The 15,937-nt window shown below is 46.1% G+C and overlaps 1 protein-coding gene across 1 annotated transcript in view; it reads right to left on the bottom strand.

Moving 5' to 3' along the window:
* Positions 1-15,657, bottom strand: part of SV2C (synaptic vesicle glycoprotein 2C) — a 215,910-nt gene extending 200,253 nt beyond the window's left edge. Inside the window, exon 1 of the mRNA XM_004010196.6 lies at positions 15,545-15,657. The gene's annotated coding sequence lies outside the window, so the exon portion shown is untranslated. The remainder of the gene's footprint in view (positions 1-15,544) is intronic.
* Between the last annotated feature and the right edge of the window lie 280 nt (positions 15,658-15,937).

Below are 15,937 nucleotides of genomic sequence, written 5' to 3'. Positions count from 1 at the left end.
CCTTGCAATGCACAGCGCAGCTCTCTAAAGGGAAGAACCATTTAGTCCAAACATCAATAGTGCTGAGACTGAGAAACGCTGCCTCAAGCAAACGTCTTTCTGCTGCCTTTCAACCATCGTGGGGTTTGGACCTGCTCTCACTGCCCTCCATTCTGTACTGTGCAGGATGCCTGTGTAACTTGTCAGAGCCACCCCTCCCAGGGCTGTATGTTTGACGCACATCTCATTTTTCCTAATGAGCACAGCATAACCCTTGCTCAAGGGAGACTTCGATTTGTTGGCTGGAATTGAATTGAAATTTCCATTTCATTCAGTTTTCTACTTAAGTCTATTTTCTCCTGTTTCCTGTTAATAAAAGAAAAGGTAGGCACCACGTTTTGTGCATTTAACCTTTGAAATACATGAAGATTGTTATTAAATAACTTATCTGTTTTCTTACCTCCAGGACCTTCTATAATCTCATCAGGAAGAGTACACATGAAGGGCAATAACTGGGTCTAAATTGAATTAAATTCGTTTTGATGCTAGTCTTATTACATACTATGAATCTGCATTTATTTCATTCAGCACATCTATTATGTTTTAGCCAATGGACAAATAAATAAATATCCAAGCTTGACATCCAGTTGAGGCAGCTTTTCTACAATCAGGACTAAATAATAAATGCCATGATTTATCTAAAGCATCTTTTTTTTTCTTATTATCCTAATATTTAACAAAGCTAAAAACATTTGCTGGCTTTATAGTTGACTGACCTTATAAATATCCAGTAAGCAGTTTCCAATAAAATATTATGGTCAATCTTCTGAAAGAGCTGCACATCTTGAGACTTTCAGCACATTTTACAAGCTTGACTGAGGCAGGATTCATATCTGATCACCAACTCCAAATTTTACCTCTTCTGAGATATGAGAAATCTATTGAGCTAAGGAGAACATACAAATATACCCTGGTTCTTAGAATTAAGTTTGAAAGTTTGAATGAAAGACTCAGCTTTCACTGAAAAGAGGGAAAATCTCGTATGATCAGAAAAGATCATCATAAATCCTTCTCACTCTCACTAGAAGGTAAGCTGAACTCTCTTGAATATACACCCAAATGGCCTCCAGGCTATGGACGAGCACAGTGGCTGGTATGGCAAGCTGTCACACTGAGAAGCTGGACATCCTGATTCTCAATGCTGTCAGTCACCAAGAGATGGTGAAAACCATTATGAAAGAGCATTTATTTTGCTGTCATATGTCAGCCAGACTGAAAACCAGTGGCTAGTTAGCCATCAAGGGAAGGAGGAAACCCCTCCAGGCAGAAAAGCAGACTGTGATCAGAGGACCCTGAGAAGGCACATAATTGACACTGTCATGGTCTGAGTGAAGATGTCACAACCATTACCATGGGCAAGAGGAAATGACACACACACACACACACACACACACACACACACACTCCCCCATGAGACACACACATGTCAGGTAACGCGGCCAGTAGGAGGCGCAGAAGTAACTTCAAAAGCACCTCTAGGAGCCCCAAGAGCTCAGACCCACACTTTATTACACTCTCATCTGAGCCAAAGACAGTTCATCATCTGACTTTTAAAATTTCAGAGTACCCAATTTCAAAACCATCTACTAAGTGGAAAAAAATTATAAGCCAGTAACGCTATCTAACAGGAACCATTCTTTTCCATCCTATTTAGGAGCTTCATTCAACGGAATGCGATGCTACACCAAACATCTGATGCAGTCATCAACAGAGCAGTCTCTAACACAGCAGTGAGAAGGGAATGTACAATACCAAGAAGTGGGAGTAAGTGAATCGGTTATTCACCACAAAACTGATTCATCACAAGATCTTTTAGCCTTGGCTCAGGCCCCAGCAGTGAGCAATCTGGGTGGAGCTCAAAGGCCTCCAAATCTCCCATGGCCAGTAGGATTCATCAGCATCAGCCCTCAAGAAGAATCACATCACCCTCCTGATGTTAAATAAAGATTCAGGCATAAGATGACCTGTGTTCCTGAGTCTCACATTCAATTATGTTAATTATTGGTTTTCGCCTTAGATTTGCGAGGAAGTGGATGTTAATCTTTACAGAGCTGGATTTTTTTAAAATTTTATTTACTGCCTTTGAATGTAATCAAACCTTCTTGTGCACACACATCTGTATCCCAAAAGGCGGACATGATCATTACATACTCAGGTTCATGGTAATGAATGTTTGGGACAACAATTAGCTGTAACGTCTTTATCAATAAATGAGGGGAGCTCTGCCCCAACAAGTCCCCTGCTCACCACAGATAAAGAGTGTGATGCCCTTATCAATATGCAAACTCTAGATTAAAAAGCACACAGAGAAGCATGTATCATCCAGTCCCAGGTCACTTTTTCAATGTCCTCTGATTTATTCCTTCTGAATTACTCTTACACCAATTTCAGTTGGTAGGAAAATATTCTTATCTTTGAAATATGGACCAAAATAGGCCACCAAGCTTTCACTCCCCTCTTTTGTCAGTCTCTTCTGGAAGCAATTCTGAAGGCTCCCCCTCTCATACACAGAAGACTCTGGCAGGGCACTCACAGTGTCTGGCAGTGGCCTCAGAAAATAACACGTTTTAAAAACAGGTTTAGAAAGAAACCACCAGATTCCTGCTGGGCATCTCTCATGGTTGTTGGAACACATCTTCTTCTCTCCTCCATGCCTCCCCTGGTCTTACCCATCACTAATCAAGATTAGAGCGGCATGGCAGAAACCCAGTGCCTTCACAGCCAACGCCCTGGACTGCTTGAATTTAGGGTGAGCCTCAGAAATAGAACTATGATACAGGCTTGCATGTGCTCTACAAATACACCAATTTTCTAGGCAGGTCCAGCTCACACCCCTGTTACAGAGCAATGTGACAGCTGTCACAGAATGAGCACACTCCCCTCAGGTACAATGCGAAGATGGAAGAGGCCACCTGTGTTACAGCTTGCCCCTCCCAACCCCCGAATATAAATCTGCTTAGTACACATAGTGCTAAAACATAGAGAATCTAGAGCAGTCCAACAGTGCCTACTAATTACATATTTTGCAGTGCCTTATTAAATATTTTTCACAGATGAAATAACCTGTCTGCACACATAAATTTAAATATCTACACAATATCCTAACAGTAATAAGTAAAATTCAAAGAAATAATAAATTATGCTTTAAAATATGTAAATGTCCCAGTGTAGCAGCTCTAGATTACAAAATGAAGACATGAGATGCTTGCTTCTACATGTGGTCACCATGAACGCAGACAATACCAGTGCAGACAAATAGAGGTGAGCTTATTAGCAACTTGGGCTTCCCTGGTGGCTCAGTGGTAAAGCATCTGCCTGCAATGCAGGAGACACAGGAAGTTTCAGGTTTGATCCCTGGGTCGGGAAGATCCCTTGGAGAAGGAAATGGCAACTCACTCCAGTATTCTTGCCTGGGAAATCCCATGGACAGAGGAGCCTGGAGGGCTACAGTCCGTGGGGTCGCAAGAGTTGGACACAACTCAGTGACTAAACCACCATCTGTTAGCAACGTAAATATCACAACTAGTGTTTTGTTAGTATTGGTGATGTGACCTTTGGAAAAATGATGAACAACTCTTGGTAAAATTTTATATAAAACACAGAATCTTCCCTTGATTTACAAGTAATTTCACTCCTGGAAAATATACTGTATGTAAAAGCCATATAAAATACTTGTGCTTATATATACAACAACAACAAAAAAGGTCTAGGCTTAAATTGGGGCTTCCCTTGTAGCTCAGTCGGTAAATAATCCACCTGCAGTGCAGACGACCTGGGTTTGATTCCTGGGTGGGGAAGATGCCCTGGAGAAGGAAATGGCAATCCACTCCAGTATTGTTGCCTGGAGTAATCCCACGGACAGAGGAGCCTGGTAGGTTACAATCTACGGGGTTGCAAGAGTCGGACACGACTGAGCAACTAAGCACACACAGCAGGCTTAAATTACAAGCAACAAAATTTTCACCTACGTAGATATCTATGACAATACTGGAAAGTTGTACAGCACGTGAGGCAATGCTTTGTTACATGAGCTCTCCTGTCGTTTCCGTTTTTGGTCCATAGAATGCGGACTGAAGGGACAAGTTACCGGTTCTGAGCCGAGCCTTAAGAGGCATCACATGTTCCCACTCACCTGTCTTGTATTTCAGCCATCTCCATGCAGAAATGCGAACTGATAGCCAATCATTCCAAGGAGGATTAAAAACCTGAACCTGACCTGCAACCTGGAGAAAACCCAACAAAGGTCCACCTAGATCAGCCAGTGCTCAGTCAATCTACAGATGCATGGATGAAAAGAAATGATTATTACCTTCAGTCACTAACTTTTAGAGTGGCTGGTAAGGCAGCGTGACTTAGTAATAAATGTCTGGCACCTACTTGCCCACCTAGCACAGGGGAGGCAAATAGGGTTAAAGCAGAAATAGAAACGTCAATAAGAAATTTGTGATGTTGGACAGGATGCGGGAGAAAGACTGAGTGGAACCCAGGGAGCCGGCAGGAGCTAACTGGTGCTATATAAACACAATGCTCGTCACTGGCTGTAGGAGCCACTGGGTATTGGGAGAGCCCTGCAACAAATCACCCCAATGCCAGTCTCATGAGCTCTCTCCCCTGCAATCACCCTGAAGGACAGAATAGGCAAAGTCTGCCATAATCTGAGAAATTCACGTAAAGCAGGCAGAGACATGAGGAGGACGTGACATGGCTATCACAAATAAAATCCCTGTTCTCAAAACTCAAGTTAAGGGGTTCCTTTATCCTTTCAGATTACAAACACAGATATCATTAAATAATCAGTAGGCCCACAGAAAGCCCATAAGTATTTCATTTTTGTCAACATTTTTGTCTTCAGAGAACTTGACATCTTCTATAAACCTATCATCTATACATTTTAAAAATTAATTAAATGTATCTATCATTCTATCTACTTACTAACCTTCTGAATTTTTAGGGCTGTTATTCAATGATAAATAAAAGAAACAGTGAGCTTTAAAAGTTGCATATAATCACAGGCAATGATTACAGGTTCAAATGGGCTAAGGACTCATTTTAAATAATTCATATATATTTTTTAAGACCTTCAGATAACACCGCATGACCCTATAAAGTTTCTAGAATCGTTACAAAAAACTGACTAAGCCTATACTAGCCAAAGGAGTAAAGAAAATACAATTAGATACAAGAATCATAGGGTTCACAAAATAAAAACAAAGCAATGATTGTAAAATTGTACTGACTATGCAATAAATTTGACAACCTGGCTAAAATTGACAATTTTTTTTTAAGGCTGCTTACCAAAACTGACACAAGAAGAAATAGAAATTCTAAAATTCTAGAGCCTTTATCTATTAAAAAGAAATGATTTTGTAATTAATCAGAGGCTTAAAAGCAGAGATGAAATTCCATACACATTCAATTTCAGCAAGTCAGAAACAGAAGGAAACTTACAGAATCCGGTATGAGTAGCTGTCAAACGACAGAACTGCCCAGGGGGGACGTAGACCTTGAGCAGGGCTTCCCTGCAGCCAGCAGTGTGGAACAAACCTTCTCTGACTCTAGCACACTGTACACTGGATGTCTGGGAGTCTAGAGACAGCATTCTGGTACAGCCGTGACGTTCTAAGGTACTTCGGCAGTTGAAAGGCTCTGTCAAACAGTTTCTTTGATGGTGGGCATGAAAAAACAAGGTGTCTGGGCAGGTTAGGGAGAGTTGGGGCTTCCCTGGTGACTCAGGCAGTAAAGAATCTGCCTGCAATGAGGGAGACCTGGGTTTGATCCCCGGGTTGGGAAGATCCCCTGGGGAAGGGAATGGCAACCCACTCCAGTATTCTTGCCTGGAGAATCCCATGGACAGAGGAGCCTGGTGGGCTACAGTCCATGGGGTCACAAAGAGTCGTATATGACTGAGCAACTAACTTAAGGGAGAGCTATGTTAAGCACCTCCAAAGGACTGAAATCAGAACAGAAGTGGGTTATAACTAAAATGGACATCCAAGGAGCTTCTGGGGCGCAATCTCCTCCATGATCTGAGTGTTGTTTAAAAACATGTGCTCAGTTTATAAAAATCAATTCAGCCATACCCTTCTAAAAAACACACTTTTCTGTGTATTATACTTCAATTTAAAAAACATTTTTTAATAATTAAAAATATTTTTAGCTCCTATGTGTCCAGTGCCAGGAGTTACAAAGATCCCAAAGTTTCTCTTGCCTTGAAGTTCAGGAAACTCAGAGTCTAGGAACTCCTGAGTTAAGGGAATCAGCTCCAGTGGAGGGGCCACAATGGCACAGGATGAGAAGAACTCATATTGCATGGCTCCAAGGGGACTGGGAGAGGCAGAGAACGGGGCCCTAACTCTGCTGTGGAGGGTCATGAAAAGTGACTTGCAAGCTGAGGCTTGGAGGACAGGTAGGAGCCTTTGCCGTGAACCAATGTGCAGATGTTCAGAGTGGGGGGAGGAGAGATGGTGGGAGGGAGGGCATGCCAGGTCCACGAGAAGAGAAGATTAAAAAAGCGCTAACCTCCAGGTCCATCAAATACACAGTCACAGTAGAGAATGAAGATCAAGCCAGTCAATCCTTAAGGAAATCAACCCTGAATATTCATTGGAAGGACTGATGCTGAAGCTGCAATACTTTGGCCACCTGATTCGAAGAGCCGACTCATTGGAAAAGACCCTGATGCTGGGAAAGATTGAGGGCAGGAGGAGAAGGGGACAATAGAGGATGAGATGGTTGGATGGCATCACCAATTCCATGGAAATGAGTTTGAACAAACCCTGGGAGATGGTGAAGGGCAGAGAAGCCTGGTGTGCGGCTGTCCATGGGGTCGCAAAGAGTCAGACATGACTAAGCGACTGAAGAACAACAGTACAATAAATAATGTTCCTCAAAGTAAAATGCACAGCCTGTTAATCTAGCTTATGACAGCTGCTACTGCTGCTAAGTCACTTCAGTCGTGTCCGACTCTGTGAGACCCCATAGACGGCAGCCCACCAGGCTCCTCTGTCCCTGGGATTCTCCAGGCAAGAACACTGGAGTGGGTTGCCATTTCCTTCTCCAATGCATGAAAGTGAAAAGTCAAAGTGAAGTCGCTCAGTCGTGCCCGACTCTTAGCGACCCCATGGACTGCAGCCTTCCAGGCTCCTCCGTCCATGGGATTTTCCAGGCAAGAGTACTGGAGTGGGGTGCCATTATTGGACACATATTTATTGATAACAAGGGTGGAGGGAGGTGGGAGGGCCTCAGCTTTAACAACCTAGGTCAGCAACCCGGAGTCCTCACAGGCTACCGTATCGAACATTTATAGGTTTGTACCTTTGTTCACTCAAAATGAAACTAGTTTAATACAGAACCAAACTAAATTATGTTCTCAAAATTCTGATTATCTTACTGGTATCATGAACTGGAAACACATCCACAGGAAAAACCAGCATGGCTTCCTACCACTGAAACATTGGGACATATTTATCTTTATTTAGATACATATGAGAAATAGCATCACAGGGACACCTTGAAATTAACCTTTACCACCTTTACTGATGCCTTAATTATAAAAGGTAATACGTGCCTATTGCTGAAAACTCAAAATGACTGAGAAATACATCAAGCAAAAGTGTCAGATCCTCTCCATCTTTTCCCCCAAAGATAACAGTTTGATCTCTTTATCCTTCTAGACTTTTTAATATACCTTAATTTTTTAATACTGACATGCTGCATATTCTGGCTAATATTAATAAATTGCTACATTTTTAACTAAAACATAACTTCAAAAATAGTTCTAGTACACATCGGTTCGCCTCAGCTGTTTCACGGGCAGTGTAGTATTTCACTATCTAAATGCACCATAATTGATGTGATCATCCTCTGATGAGCATTTAAGTTGTTGACAGGTTTTCACTCTTGCGGGTAACGATGCCAGAAGCTGCCTTACAAAAATGAGAAGATTTATCTGAACATTCTGATACCATGAAGTATGTCTGAAAGGAAAGGACTAAGATGTCTCCCAGGACAGGACTCATCCCAAGCAAAAGGCAATTTCAGATCCACTCTTTATAATCTAGGACAATGGGCTGTCATCAGCGGGGGGCGAGTGAATGTGAACACAGGACACTGTGTCACTGGAAGTGTCCTCTCACCAGCCTGCGTGCTTTCACACACTCTCTAAACTCCCCAGGGACAGCGAGAGAGTACATGGCGGAACCGGCGGATTCTGGAATACTGGAGCCAGGCCATCCTGGGCACAGGGAGGCAGCTCTGGCAACGCTGCAGTGATGTTGCTGTGGGGCACTAGGGATGAGGACCACAGGAGTGTCCCCAAGGATGCAAAGAAACAGTGAGAAATCCAGGAGCAGAGAAATGGCTGTGGGTCTATAATTCTACCACACCGATGTGGCCAACAGGAAACCCAGGCTGCAGATTTAATTGGATACTTCAAAAAATAATATTTATACTTATATTGCTTGTGTGTTCAATGCAGCTCATACTGTATTTAACGGGTGTAAACTGGGGCAACGCTGTCACATGTTGAAAATAAGAATATGAGGGCAAATTTGAGAATGGCTCCAAGGAATCACTGGACGGTCACTTCTTAAATACAAACACACATGAGCAGAAAAAGTAAGAAAGAAAAAATGGTATGCTTAGAACTACTAAACAAAAAACTAATATTAAGATGAGTACATCTTAAAACAGGCTGTGAAACTGAAAGTCACTCAGTCATGTCCGACTCTTTGTGACCCCATGGACTATACAGTCCATGGAATTCTCCAGGTCAGAACACTGGAGTGGTTAGCCTTTCCCTTCTCCAGGGTACCTTCCCAACCCAGGGATCAAACCAGGGTCTCCCACCTTGTAGGTGGATTCTTTACCAGGTGAGCCACAAGGGAAGCCCAAGAATACTGGAGTGGGTAGCCTATCCTTTCTGCAGCAGATCTGCTAGTCAGAGCCTGACATGACAAAGTGGGTCACCTTCTCTACCTACTGCCAAAATGCATGGCTGTTCCTTGCCGCAGAGGCCCCAGTGCTGTGTGACTCAGCTGAGTAATTGAGAGCAAAGAACAAACATCTCAGATACTTCTCTTAGAAAAACTGCAAGCCTCCAAGATGACTATTTATCTTGGGTGAACCTGCAGATTTTAAAACCTGAATAGTGGAGGAGATACCTGCCTAAAACAGCTGCTGGTGGTCCTGGTTTTCCTAAAAGGCAGACCTGGAATTTTGAGACCCTGGTTCAGCAACTGCAAGAGCAGCGAGGGGAAGAGAAGGTGACCGAAGGATAGGAGACCTTAAACTAGTTCTTCCAAAGCTCCCGGTGCTTAGTCAAAGATATGGTTACACCTTCAGGTCATAACTAGCTGAAGACAGTCAGGGAGTAGTGCAAAGAACACTGAATTTGGTTCAATCTGTTATAAGCTATAGGAAAATCACAAGTTCTCTGAGTAATGCAAGGTCCCAGGGTCATTATAAAGACAAAATATAATACTCCCCAAGTCCATGCTACATACAAACAAGCAAGGGTTACCAGGACACACAACGTAACGGCAAGGTCCAGTGTGAAAGGAAAACGGGGGATGCTTTGTTCAAAGAATTTCAAACGGTGAGGGCAGAGCATAAATCAAACAAAAGACCCTTCCTAGGACTTCCCAGGTGGCGCTAGTGGTAAAGAAATTGCTTGCCAATGCAGGAGACACAGGAGACGTGGGTTCGGTCCCTGGGTCAGGAAGATCCCCTGGAGAAGGAAACGGTAACCTCCTTCAGGATTCTTGCCTGGAAAATCCCATGGACAGAGGAGCCCGGCAGGCTACAGTCGATGGGGTCACAAAAGAGTTGGACATGCTTGAGCATACACACACACACACACACACACACAAGTGTGAGACCCTGTTTGACTACACACACCACAGGCCCATGAACCAGCCCCAGGAGTCACTGCTCACCAGACGGGTGCCCTGCTATAAATGCATAGGTAAGTCTCCAGAGCACCCTGCATTTGGTCAACAGTCCAGAAACATTCAGGATTGCATTGCAATAAAAGGAAGTAGGATTTCATATATTAAAAAGGAAACCTTTCATTTTATAAGACAAACATTGGGAGAAGAGAAAAGGTACCTTTTACTGTACACTGCCTACAAGGTAGGAGCTTTATTATATTTTTCCTATTTAACCTCCACACACAACCCTAAAAAGTAGATATAAAAATCATCTTTTCACAGCTCAAGAAATTAAGGCTCTGAGAGGTTAAGAAACTTGTCTATGGTTATACCATTTTTCTCAAACAGCTCATTAATTCATCTGATAATGTTTACTAAGCTCCTTCTAGGGAGAAAACAGCAAGACAAAACAACCACCTCTCCCTAGTCCTGTCCATGGCCTCTTGGAGTTTAACAACTTAGTCAGGAGAGAGAGCTATCCATGAAAGAATCTCATTTTTTTAAAAAAGGAAATGTAAAATTAATGAACTTTATAAACAGAGTTGCCAGATTTAGCAAATAAAAATACAGAATGCCTAGATAAATTGAAATTTCATATAAATAATACATAATGCTTAACAGGTCTCATGGAATATTTGAGACATTTACGTTAAAAATGAATTGAAATTTAACTGAGCATGCTCTTTTTCCCTGACAACCTTATGGAGAAGGAAAAGTACACTGTGACGGGGGAGGGCATTTTAACCTCACAAGAGGTTCAGGAGGCTTCTCCAGAAAGGGAAGACTGGACTGCAACCTAAATGACATAAGGCGTTAATGTGAGGAAGGCAGGCTGGAGTAAGTGATGAGGTTGCAGGAAAAGACTGGTGTTTGAAGGTTGGTAGGATGGGAGAGGTTCAGGGTTATGTAACCTGAGGTCACGGAAGTGAGCTGGGGCCAGACCACCCAGAGCCTTGCAGACACTGAAGGCCAAGGTTTTCAGTTTTTATGCCAGTAGACAGACCCGTGTATATCATGCTCCCTCTGCCTACGCCCATCTTCCTCCACAGAGTCCTTCCCAAACACAGACTTCACTCTGCCTCTGCCTCTTACCAAAGAAGCCAGCCATCTTGAAACCTGCCTTGCCAAGCTAGAATGCGATCCCTCTGAGAGTTTCAAGCAGACATTCCATCAGTACCGAAGAGAAGAACACAGCTTGGAGAGCCCACGCGTTCCAGGTCCCTGCTGCACGGCCAAGTACTAGTTCAAGAGTTCCTGCAACTGTGGTCCCCAAACGACAGCATCCAACCCATGGGACAGAGCCTGAAAAACTGCACACTCTGGGCCTCCCAGGAAACCACTCCTTTGGGAAATGGCAACCCACTCCAGTGTTCTTGCCTGGAGAATCCCAGGGATGGGGGAGCCTGGTGGGCTGCCATCTATGGGGTCGCACAGAGTTGGACACGACTGAAGCGACTTAGCAGCAGCAGGGATGGGGCTCAGAAATCTCCACTTGGGCAAGCGACCTAGGGGAGCACATTCCTATTCTAGAATTCTGACCTACTAGACTCTTCTAGGATTTCTAGTTCACAGGGTTTTTAAAGAATGGTAAATGACAGGAGAAAGCACTCTAACTTGTCATAAATCTCATCATGCTCTTAGATTATAAGAGGGCCTGAGTGCTATACGAAGACTAAAACCCATCAATACAGTTTACAGTGTCTGGTCTAAATCATTTGTATCACCTACTGTCCACAGGAAAAGATACAGCAGGCACACTGCACTTTAGGTGGTCAAGAGAAAACATTCAAAGTGTGGTCATATTAAATCGAACTCAATATTCACTTTACATTAAACTGAGATTATCAGTTTTCAACTCTGGTCTTTTTAAAATGTTTTAACTCATACCCCTCATGGCATAATACAAAATCTAACAGACTAATTACAAATACACAGACCATGGTCCCATGTAAAATTTCAATGAGTTAAAAAAAAACTCATATATTCTATTTATAAGAAAAGTTCAAATTTAAAATATTATGTATTTTATATTTCTCATATTTATTGGAGGGAAAGAACATTAGAACCAGAAAGGACCAAACCATCCAAACCAGCCCTCTTCCTTCATCTCATTTTGTTCACTTCCTTCCAGGGAAACCACTTCATATATAATGACTACCGACCTTTCCTAATTACAAGGGGTGTTTCAGATAAACTACATAGTGTCTTTATACCCTCATTCCAGCAAGAATTAAAACAGTAACTTCATCCTCCCTTATTTCAGCTATGTCAAAAAAAAAAAAAAAAAAGAAGCAGCAGCTTCCAATTTTATCCACTGCAACATTTTACACTGGCTACTCAACAGAGATGGAATTTAAAAAGTAAAATTCAAATTAATTTAGCAACGTTGTACCAAAGCTGCATGAAGTTAATGGTGGTGGGGGGCTGCCTCTCTTAGGTTTACAGACAGACTTTATCGAAATGATGGGTTTGTGTTAAATGAATAATGGTATCCATGTCATAAACCATGGCTCAGACAGAAACCTCAGCAACATGGAACCAAGAAGCAGTGATGAATCATAGATTTTCTCCTGATACAGCTGCATAGAATTAAAAGGACATTTTAACTTTTACTCTTCACAGGAATCTACCATTACGCATGGGTAACATGAATAACAACATAGTGCCCTAATTTGGAAGGCATTCTGACACATCAGATATTTTTATTCATGAAATATGTCATCAAAAAGTCTTATCTCAGAATAAGAGGTAATATCCCTAATTACAGGAAATGGATTTTCCGGTACTTGTGGTCAGGTAATATACTGCACATTTTGATGTCTTCTGCAGTAATTGCCTTGAGGGTGGAAACTACATTCTGTTTTCTGAGGGACCTTCCACACTTACAGAATATGACAGCATCAGTAATGAGGAGGATTTTTACCTAAAAGCTCCTAGGCTAGTGTGCTGCTCAGACCCAATGCTACTTTCAAATGTCACTGGGTCATGAAAAAAAATTTAATTTCTCCACTACATTACCAAAACACTCAGATGCAATCCAAAGCTTTCCCTCCCTTGCCCCCCTCCTCCAGCCAGCCAGCAGCTAATGGCATTTGATTTTATATTAGCCTGCTAGGAAAAGTCTATTGTCTGCATTTGCTGACACTGAAGACCAAATGTCATTAAAGGAACAGTACTGGAGGAAGTCGCCAGACCTTTAAAAAAAACAAATGTTTTCTCTTTCCTTAAAGGGATTTTGTTTTATAATATTTTCCATTCATACAGAATATGTACGTCCAGAACTCTGAGACGCTCTTTTGTCCTCAAAACAACTTTTTAATAAGAGCTAGTCTCAGCTATTTTTCACATTTCTCAAACACGGAGGATGAACCCAAAAGGGTAAGTCACTTGTCCATAACATAAGGTAGTGACATAACACAATACTTGGGGAAAATGAGACTAGGGACCTTTAACTCTCTTCTCTTTAATAACTGCATTCCCTCCTCTCTCCCGCTAACCCCTCAACTCCATCACCCCCTTCATTCCTTTTGCCACACATCCTGCCGATGTGGGCTCATTCCGGAAAGCCGGTAGAAAAATCTTTGCTATTAGGTTTCCAGAAAGTGGGGTCCTTTTTCTGCTGCTGTTGTTAATACACAGAATGAAATGTGGATTGGGCTTTTAATTCTCTACCAAAGAATGCACTTGGAGTACGGTTTTCAACACATTTTTAGGAAGAATGCGGGCACATTGTTTTGCAAGCCTTTCTCAAGCTCCACTTAGAGGCCGGGCTTCCTAACAGAACTCCTGAAGAACGGTGAAGGAATGGATCAGCGCTACAGAATCCGAAGAACCTCAACATCAAAGCTTTCACAGGAAAACTGGCCGTGAGCAGGAGGCCTTTCGGAACTGGCCACTGAAAATGACCGGATGCCGGATTAATACCCAATTCTCCCCCCGGATTAAGGATAGGAATGGAACGGAAGCAACTTTCCTTCTCGCCCTGTCAGTCGGTTAAGAATGAAGGGAGGAGGCCGTCAGGGAATCCCTGTCGCAGCGCCTTAAAAGACGCTCCATCTTCCCGGTCCCCGGGGAGCTTCCGGCCGCTGCGGCGCCTTGGCGGCACTGCGGTGCACTGCGGAGCCGCCGGCCGGCCCGCCGCCGGGGCCCTGCGGGGCTTCCCTCGCCGCCCGCCCCCGCCGCAGTCCGCCGGTCCCCGCCTCCACGCGCGCCTCCCCCGGTCGCCGCGGCCCGCGCCGGGGGCGCCGCAGGACATCCATCCTCCGAGAGCCTTTGACGCACACACGCGCGCTCCCAGACGGAGACTCCGCCGCCTCCCGCACCCCCCGCCCTCGCCCCCGCCCGCGGGCCCGCATTTGCATCACCAGCACTCGCAGCCAGTGACGCGAGCGCCCTCCACCGCCCCCCACCGCCCCCCACCGCCGCCCCGGCTCGGGCCGTCCCGGCGGCACCTCCAGCCCGTGTGACTCAGCCCCTCCTCCGTCCCCGCGCGCCGGGCGCCGCGGGTCCCCGCACGCCCACACCAAGGCTCTGGGCTGAGCCTCTGCGGCGGGGTGCCCGCTGCCCCCGGCCAAGTTCATCACCGTATTTCGTAGTTCTGGTGCGCCCAGCCCCAGGCTGCCCCCTCGGCACGCTGGAGGAAAGTCTCCCCAGTTCTAGAACCCAGAAGCGGGGGGCGGGGGGGGGGCCGCCAAGAGAAGGGATCAGTGAGGTGGAGGAATCGCCTCCACCGCCCTTCTCAGCACCTGAAATCACGTCGGTAGCTTATTTACAGGCGGCGGCCCCTCTCCCCGCGGAGCTTCACACCAGCGGAGCTCCCTCGCCGCGCCCGGCGCACAGCAGGTGCTCCGTAGGCTTTTACTGAATGAACGCAGTGTGGTTCAGCGCAGACACAGCCCCGCCGGTTTCCCGGCTCTCCAGCCCTCGCTCGTTCTCGTGCGGACCCTAGACCCGGGCTTCGAAGATCTGGGGATGGGGGGAGGGAACAGTCCTTACATCTCAGGTGTTTCTCTCAGGCTCCCGCAGCGCCCACTGCGGCTGCCTCTGATCTCCCGCCGCCCGCCCGTCTGCAAAGGGATTCCCGGCTAAAAAGTTGAGCCCAAGGCAGGGTTGCGGTACAGGGGTACCGGCGAGGCGCGGGCGGACACCCGGCCAGGGTTTCGGAGCTGCTCGTTTTAAATCAGCCTCCTCCTACCCATCGAATCACAAAAGCAAAGGATAGTGGAGGTCCGTGCAGAACGCGGGCGCGGCCCCCGCAACCGCCGCAGCTGCCCACCTACCTCCGTCGAGAATCCGGGAAAAAGCGCGCCCGCTTCCCCCAGACCAACCCCAGGCAACCGGCGGTCACTCTGTCTGCTTTACCCCTACTTCCTCGGTCCTGCTCCCGCAAAGGCATCCGGCCGGCCGGGCAGCACCGCGCACCTGCAACCACCTCCCCGTGGGCGGGTGGGGCAAAGTTGCTTTTTCTAAAAGGCCTAGAAAAGTTCCCGAGGCTGCAGCGCCCGGCCTGCGGGTCCCGGAGGGACAAGAAGTAGCGGCGGGAAAATCTGTCTCCGCTGCCAGGGTCCGCTACTCACCGCGCCAGCCGCCGGACACCCACTTCCTAGGACAGAGTCAAGCCTTCAGCCTTCAGCCTCGCTCCTCCGGGGCGCCTCCGTCTGCCGCGCTCTCCCGCAGCGCGCGGAGTGGCGACTCCTCGGAGCCGGTCAGCCGCGAGAGGCGGGGTGGGTGAGCTGCTCGGGGCTCGCACGCTGCGGGCCTCCGCCTCCGCCGCCTCGCCTCCGCCCCCCGGTGCTGCAGTGCCGGGCGGCGGCGTGGCGAGAGTACGAGCGGCGCGCGAGGAGGGAGTCACGGCGCGCGGGGGAGGCGGCAGCCGCGCACGACTCGCTGCGGGGCGGGCCAGCGCGCTCCGGGAAGTCGGCGTCTTGGGCGCTGCGGCGGCGCGGGATGGGGGCGGGTAGGGTCACCCC

Source organism: Ovis aries, chromosome 7 (assembly GCF_016772045.2).
Source record: "Ovis aries strain OAR_USU_Benz2616 breed Rambouillet chromosome 7, ARS-UI_Ramb_v3.0, whole genome shotgun sequence".
NCBI lineage: Eukaryota > Metazoa > Chordata > Mammalia > Artiodactyla > Bovidae > Ovis > Ovis aries.
The sequence above is the reverse complement of the archived record's forward strand: the minus strand, read 5'-3'. Positions and strand labels throughout refer to the sequence as shown.